Raw genomic sequence first — 6,380 nt, 5'->3', positions numbered from 1 at the left:
TTCCTTCCTTCCTTCCTTCCTTCCTTCCTTCCTTCCTTCCTTCCTCCTTCCCTCCCTCCCTCCCCTCCTTCCTTGTTTCCTTTGTCTTTCCCTCCCATTGATTCTCCTCTCTCTTTATTGATTTCTATAACAAGCACTTTGGAAACCACTCTCCAATGTGAACACTAAGATTTAACAATAACCTACTACCGACCACATGTCCTTCCCTCCTATCCTCCCTGCATCTCCCTACCTGACCTAACTACCCTTCCAAATTCCATGTTGATTGTCCCCTTGCTTTCTTTTGATATAGTTTTTCATTTAATTTTTTCTTTACTAAGTCCTGTGCTTATGTAACTAAGTAACTCTGAGACTTACTTTTTTCATTTACTATTATTTTGCTAAGTGATATCCATATCGTTGCATGTCGTGTATTTTATTTATTTTGACTGCTATGTATCATTCCATTGTGTAAGTCATAAATATAATTTCTAGGAGGCCACAAAGTTGCCCTTGAGGAAGTAGGGAAAGCATAATTTTACGGGGCTCCCTCCCCCATGTGCTTCTTTGAAGCTATGGTGCCTCACTGTGGCCACAGAAGTAGCCTTCACCTCCAGTCAGTAAAGGGTAGAGTGTAACAAGAAAAACACAAAACTAGGAAGAACCTGGATTTTTCTCTTTAGTGGGTACCGATCACTGATTTCCAATGTTAGGGGAGTAGGTGGGTTCCAACAAGAAATGCTCCAACACCAGCTGGATGTCCTACAGTTCAACTCATCCTGACACCATCTACCTGGGTTTAGCATTAGGTCCCAAAGCAAAGGGCTCAGTCCTACAAGATGCACCCCCCCACACACTTCAGATGCCAATCATAAGTACAGGTTATCACCTGTGCTTCTGATCGACAGGCTAGAGATCAGAGGTTCCTTGGGTTTGATTAATTTGCTAGACTGGCTCCCAGAACCCAGGGAAACATTTATTTATGTTTACCAGTTTATTCTAAAAGCATACAATAAAGGATGCAGATGACCATCGAGATGGAGGAAATGTGTAGGGCGAGGTACATGGGAAGCGGCGTGGAGCTTCCATGTCATCTCCTGGTGAGCATCTCTCCCAGCACCTCCATGTGTTTGTCAGCCTAGAAGCTCTCTGAACTCCATACTGTTGGGATATCTATGTAGATGTCATCATGTAGGCATGATCATCATTAATTCCATTTTTAGCCCTTCTCCCTTCTCAAGAGAATGGGAGGCAGGGATGAGCATATTAAGCTTCTAATCATGGTTTGGTCTCTCCGTTGACCAGCCCTTATCCAGGAGCCTCCGGGACCCACCCAGAGTCTCCTCCACATTAGCAAAGATCAAATATTACAAGATGCTCTTAGGGCTCTTATCACTTAGGAAATGACAAGAGTTTTAAGAGCTCTGTGCCAGGGACCAGAGGTAGAGACCAATATATATATTTTCTATTATCTCATACTTTTCCTTTCCCAGAGATTGACTGCGTACTCTGTCATAGAAAAGGACACCCACTAAACCATTGTGGATGCCAGTGTGTGTGTTATACATCCCTAAATTCCTAGCTCAGTTCCCTATTCATAGTGGGTACACAATAAATTTTCATGACAATGATGTGTAAAGTGGGGTAGTAGACCTTTCCTGCCAGTTGCACCAGGTTGTTGTAAGGAGCACAGGAAATAGTGATTACAGTTATCCTACAAAGTATTGAATGCTATTCAAATGTAACGAAGAATTGTAGAACTGATATTAGAATAATCAGTTTTTGTTGTATATGAATCAAGGACTTACAGTGTGCTGAGTACTATGCTAGATATTTTAGATCTCATTTATTCTCAGAGTTACCTTATTTATCTGTCTTAAGTACTTTGTGCAACAAAGCATGGTCATATGTATCAGTCTTATCCCCATTTTACAGATGGGGAAAATGAGGCCCAGAAAGGTTAGGTTGCTAGCCCAAGGTTACACAGCAGGGAAGCCAAGGTTTAGGGTCCAGGCCCATTGATAATCTGTGTGTGAGTGAGTAGGAGGAAGGTGAGAACCTGAAGGGAGTAATGATCCCTTGACAGAATGCCGCAAAGAGAAAGGAACACAGATAATGAGACACTCCAAGGAAAACTCTCCTCCTCCAACCCTGTCCTCCCATCCTTCTCGCCTCGCATGCATTGGACCAGCTGGTAGCTGCTAAATGCATATTTCTGATGATTCTGATGAAACATAGCCCTCTCAAGATGGAGGATGGTTGTTAGTGATCCTGCCAAAGAACTACAATGCTTATTTAAATATTTTAATACTATACGAGAATGAGAGGGGCAGGATAGGGCACAGGCCAGTGCCATGGTGAAGTGCATGGGCCCTGGGGTCATGCTGCCCAGATCTGTGACTTTAGGGAAGTCACTTTATCTCGCTAAGTCACATATTCCTTACCTTTAAAATGGGGATAGGAATAGTTCCTACCTTGTAAAGTTATTTTGATACCCAAGTAAGAAAGCGTTTAAAAGGCGTTCAGCATATTACATAGCATGTTCTAAGCCCTCAATAAATGTTAGCTTAGATCATATTATTATTATAGTGGATTATTCAAAGGCCATGTTTTTTATTGCCTTCAATTTCCACAAGGTGGCAGGTCGAGTTCAACATGGACCCCACGGCTCCGTGTCCCAAAGGCAAAACCTACTTTAATTGCTTCAGAATAACTGGGCCAAATCTGAACTCTTTGGAAACATCTTCATTATATTGTCTATAGAATATTTGTTATGGTCAGGGCTTCTTATTGTTGCTGTAAAATTCTTCTTAATGGAACATATGGATCATTTAATTTAATCCTCTTGTTTCTCACGATTCCCAAAACCATCTGCATTGACATGAAATGTAGATTAACTCTTCCACAGATCACCCGCCTAAGTGAGTACATTCGAGTCATCTCAGTGCATGCTAAATTTAGTCCCCGAGGATTGTGAAGAGGAGAAAATTAGCAAACTGGAGAGAGTCCTGGACGCTGTGAGTGGTGATCTACAGAAAGCAGGAGACTGGTACACCTCGTTCTACAGTGAGGGAATATTTGGTCTGTTTCTTAGGAGCTACAAGACGACAAATGAAGATAGTGTATAGGAGGTACTCCAGCCTATTGATAAGGGCGTATTGAAGGAAAAGTTAAAATTGTGTAATTCAGACTTTCCTTGTGTGTATCTTCTCCTTTTTCCATTTCCCTAATTTCACACCACACTGACAACCTCTAATTTCCATAATTTTTCTTTGAAGCAGTGGTTTTGGAGTCAGATCCAGTGAGATCCAAGCACTGGTTCCCCTCTCTGTTAAAGTCTTTGACATATACTTAAACCCTTGACAGCCCAGTTCTGTGCTTGATAACGACAGCATCTACCTTACCAAGTTGTTGTGAGGGTTGAGTGAAGCAGGACATGTGCAGAATTTAACTCAATCAAAAGTAGTTAGAGTAATTGCACCGGTCTGGACTTGCCCAGCAAATGGCAGAGAGGATGTGTCCAAGAAGCACTTGCAGAATAAAGAAATGAGGCATCTTTCAGTCCTGCACAATGATAGTAACTCTAAGACTGGCCTTGGACGTTTTCAAGGGAAATGCTCACTGAAGTCAGTGTTGTCTTGTCAAATATGTGCACTTCAGTGGTTAGCTGCGCACGATCTGAAGACAGGTTCCCTAGACTTATTTCCTGTCCCACCATTGATACGTGCGTGACCTGTGAGTGAGCCACTTATTCAGCATTTTTGTGCCTTAGTTTCCTTATCTGTAGAGCCAGGATGGCAATAACCCGTATCATTCAGATTCAGCTAGGTGTGAGGTTTCAGTAAGTCAGTTTAGGTAAAGCACTTAGCACAGGGTCTGCTATCTCTTATGTGCTCAAGAATTGCGAGCTGTTATTCTCTGGCTCAGTTTGAAAGACCTGCAATTGCTTATAGTCAATTCACTTGGGGGATTTTGGGATGTCGTAAAGCTAACTCTTCTAGTTTGTAATTAGAAAAGAAGATAAAGCAGACCTCTTGGCAATTTCCTGCCCCTGTAACCTTGTGTTTTATGAACCATGGAAAGTACCCCAGATTTCTTTTCGACTCTTCTCTGGCAAATTGACCAATGTAGATATTTCCCACCCACTCCCTGTACGTCTCTCGTGGGACTATTAATGCAAAGCAAGTATTAGTTGCTTTGCGTATAAACCGTTTTACTAGTACTATATTTCTTCCAGTGTCAACAAACTCAGCTTTAAGCCAGTTTTATCTACCAGAAGGTCAGCCCTGCTCTAAGACCAGAGTTTGCCTGTTTCTGTGGATTTTACAAAGTCAAAAGTGGGAGAGAGGAGAATTTCCAATGAGGAGGAGGGTTACAAGTGAGGAGTAGCATTGAAGGCTCTCACAGTAAACTGTAAAAAGAAATCCCAAACCCAAGACACCAAAGCAACGCATTCAGCTGCATGCCTTCTAAAACACAACCATGTGTTAGAGAAAATGGGCCATCAAAACCTACATAAGTCCTCTTTTGGCACAAGTTTTGTGGAACAGATTTGGTGGCAAATAATGGCCCGGAGTGACTTGCAGAGCTCTGAGCTCTCCCTGAAGTAACAGTTGATACAATATCAACCACAAGGCAAAAGAGACCTTTGAAAAAGGACATTGTGATCAAATCAGCTCCTACACAAACGAACGTGCCACCATGAGGTAAGGAGGTGGAGAGAAAAAGGTCCTGGGTGGGAAGTGAGTGAGAAAGAGCCAATTTCACACCTCCCTTCAGAGAACTGCAGCAAGCTAAAGCAGAACTGGCCCGTATTGGTGCTCCTGGCCACATTCCTCACATGGAGCTTGGAGATTTCCAGTGTGGAAGATGTAGACTTTTTGTTTTGTTTTGTGTTAGAGGCCCAAGTCTGCAAAGAAAAACCCAGATCATGCACTGCAAATTCTATTTAAACAGGTGTTAACTGATCTCCTCATATAAAATATCTTCTTTGGTTGTTACCTGTCCAACCAACTCCTACAGTCCTTTATTCCTTCAAGTATTTATGACATGGTAACCAAGGTCTGGGAACTGCACTAGGTGATGGGGTTATAAAGATGAATAAAGCTACATATTTCCTGACTTTGAAGAGTTGATAATCTGGGGAATGAGGAAGGGAGAGTAAGAACAGATACCTAGCTAATTAGCAAAGGGAGGTAGTGCTGGTGTTGGTGATGGTGGTGGTGATGATGGTGGTGATGTTGCTGAGGGTGGTGGTTGTGGTGGTGATGTTGGTGATGATGGTGGTGGTGGTGCTGAGGGTGATGATGGTGGTGGTGATGTTGGTGATGGTGGTGGTGGTGGTGGTGATGTTGGTGATGATGATGGTGGTGGTGGTGATGATGATGATGATGGTGGTGTTGGTGATGATGGTGGTGGTGGTGGTGGTGGTGGTAGCTGCCACCACTGACCCACTTCACAGCTATTTGACCTCAAAGAAGATTCACACCTATTGTTACTAACTTTCAGAGTTAAAGAAAAATCAGCATTTGAAGAAAATGCTGATTATTAGGTGCTCAATGAATACTAATGTCATACAGGGCAGTAGTTTTGAGTCTGAAGCCAGTCTAGCTCACGTTGAAATTCCAGCTCTAAACTTACCAGCTGTGAGATCATGGACAAATTATTTAAACCCTTTATGCCTCAGTTTCCTTATCTGTGAAATTTGAATAATAGCAATAATTAAACCAGTCACCCAGAATTACACAGATTAAATGGATCAATGTATGTAAGTACTTAGACTGGTCCAGCATATAGTAAGCACTACGTACATGCTAGCTATTTATTATTACCTGCAGTAAGCTGTGATATGCTTTGTAACAATGCTATTAAGAGTGCCATGGACTACTACTCACCCTTAAAATGTATAAATAGATATAGAGATATAGAGACAGATGAACATATAAAAGAGATACTCATATATTTTGCTAAATGGGGGAAAAAAAACATGTTGATATAGCAGTGAGAAAGAAGTTGTGTTTTATAAATTTTAAACAGCTTATTGGTCTAATAATTTAAAAACATTTTTATATGAAATATAAGAAAGTTAGGTTATTAAAAGTTGCCTTGAGCTGAAACAAAGGAATGGTAGGTTCTGTGGGGAAGGATTCCCTGGGGACAGAAACTTGGAGCTAGGCATTAAAGGAATTAACCAGTAAGGACTTTGAAGATGTGAAGATCAGTACAGAGATGAGAAAAAATGCCCAGGAACTGCTATGATTGTGTATTATTTGATTATATTGGAAAATATTGGAAAATCATGCAGATAATTGGGCCATTAATCCTCAGTGAAGAGGTCATCTCTGGGCACTGAATATTAGTGAGTCCTTCCTTAATTCTCACTTGTTTTCTTATTTCTGAGG

The sequence above is a fragment of the Mirounga leonina genome, unplaced genomic scaffold, assembly GCF_011800145.1.
Source record: "Mirounga leonina isolate KUSES-001 unplaced genomic scaffold, KU_Mleo_1.0 Mir_129, whole genome shotgun sequence".
Classification (NCBI taxonomy): domain Eukaryota; kingdom Metazoa; phylum Chordata; class Mammalia; order Carnivora; family Phocidae; genus Mirounga; species Mirounga leonina.
Note: the sequence above shows the minus strand (reverse complement) of the source record.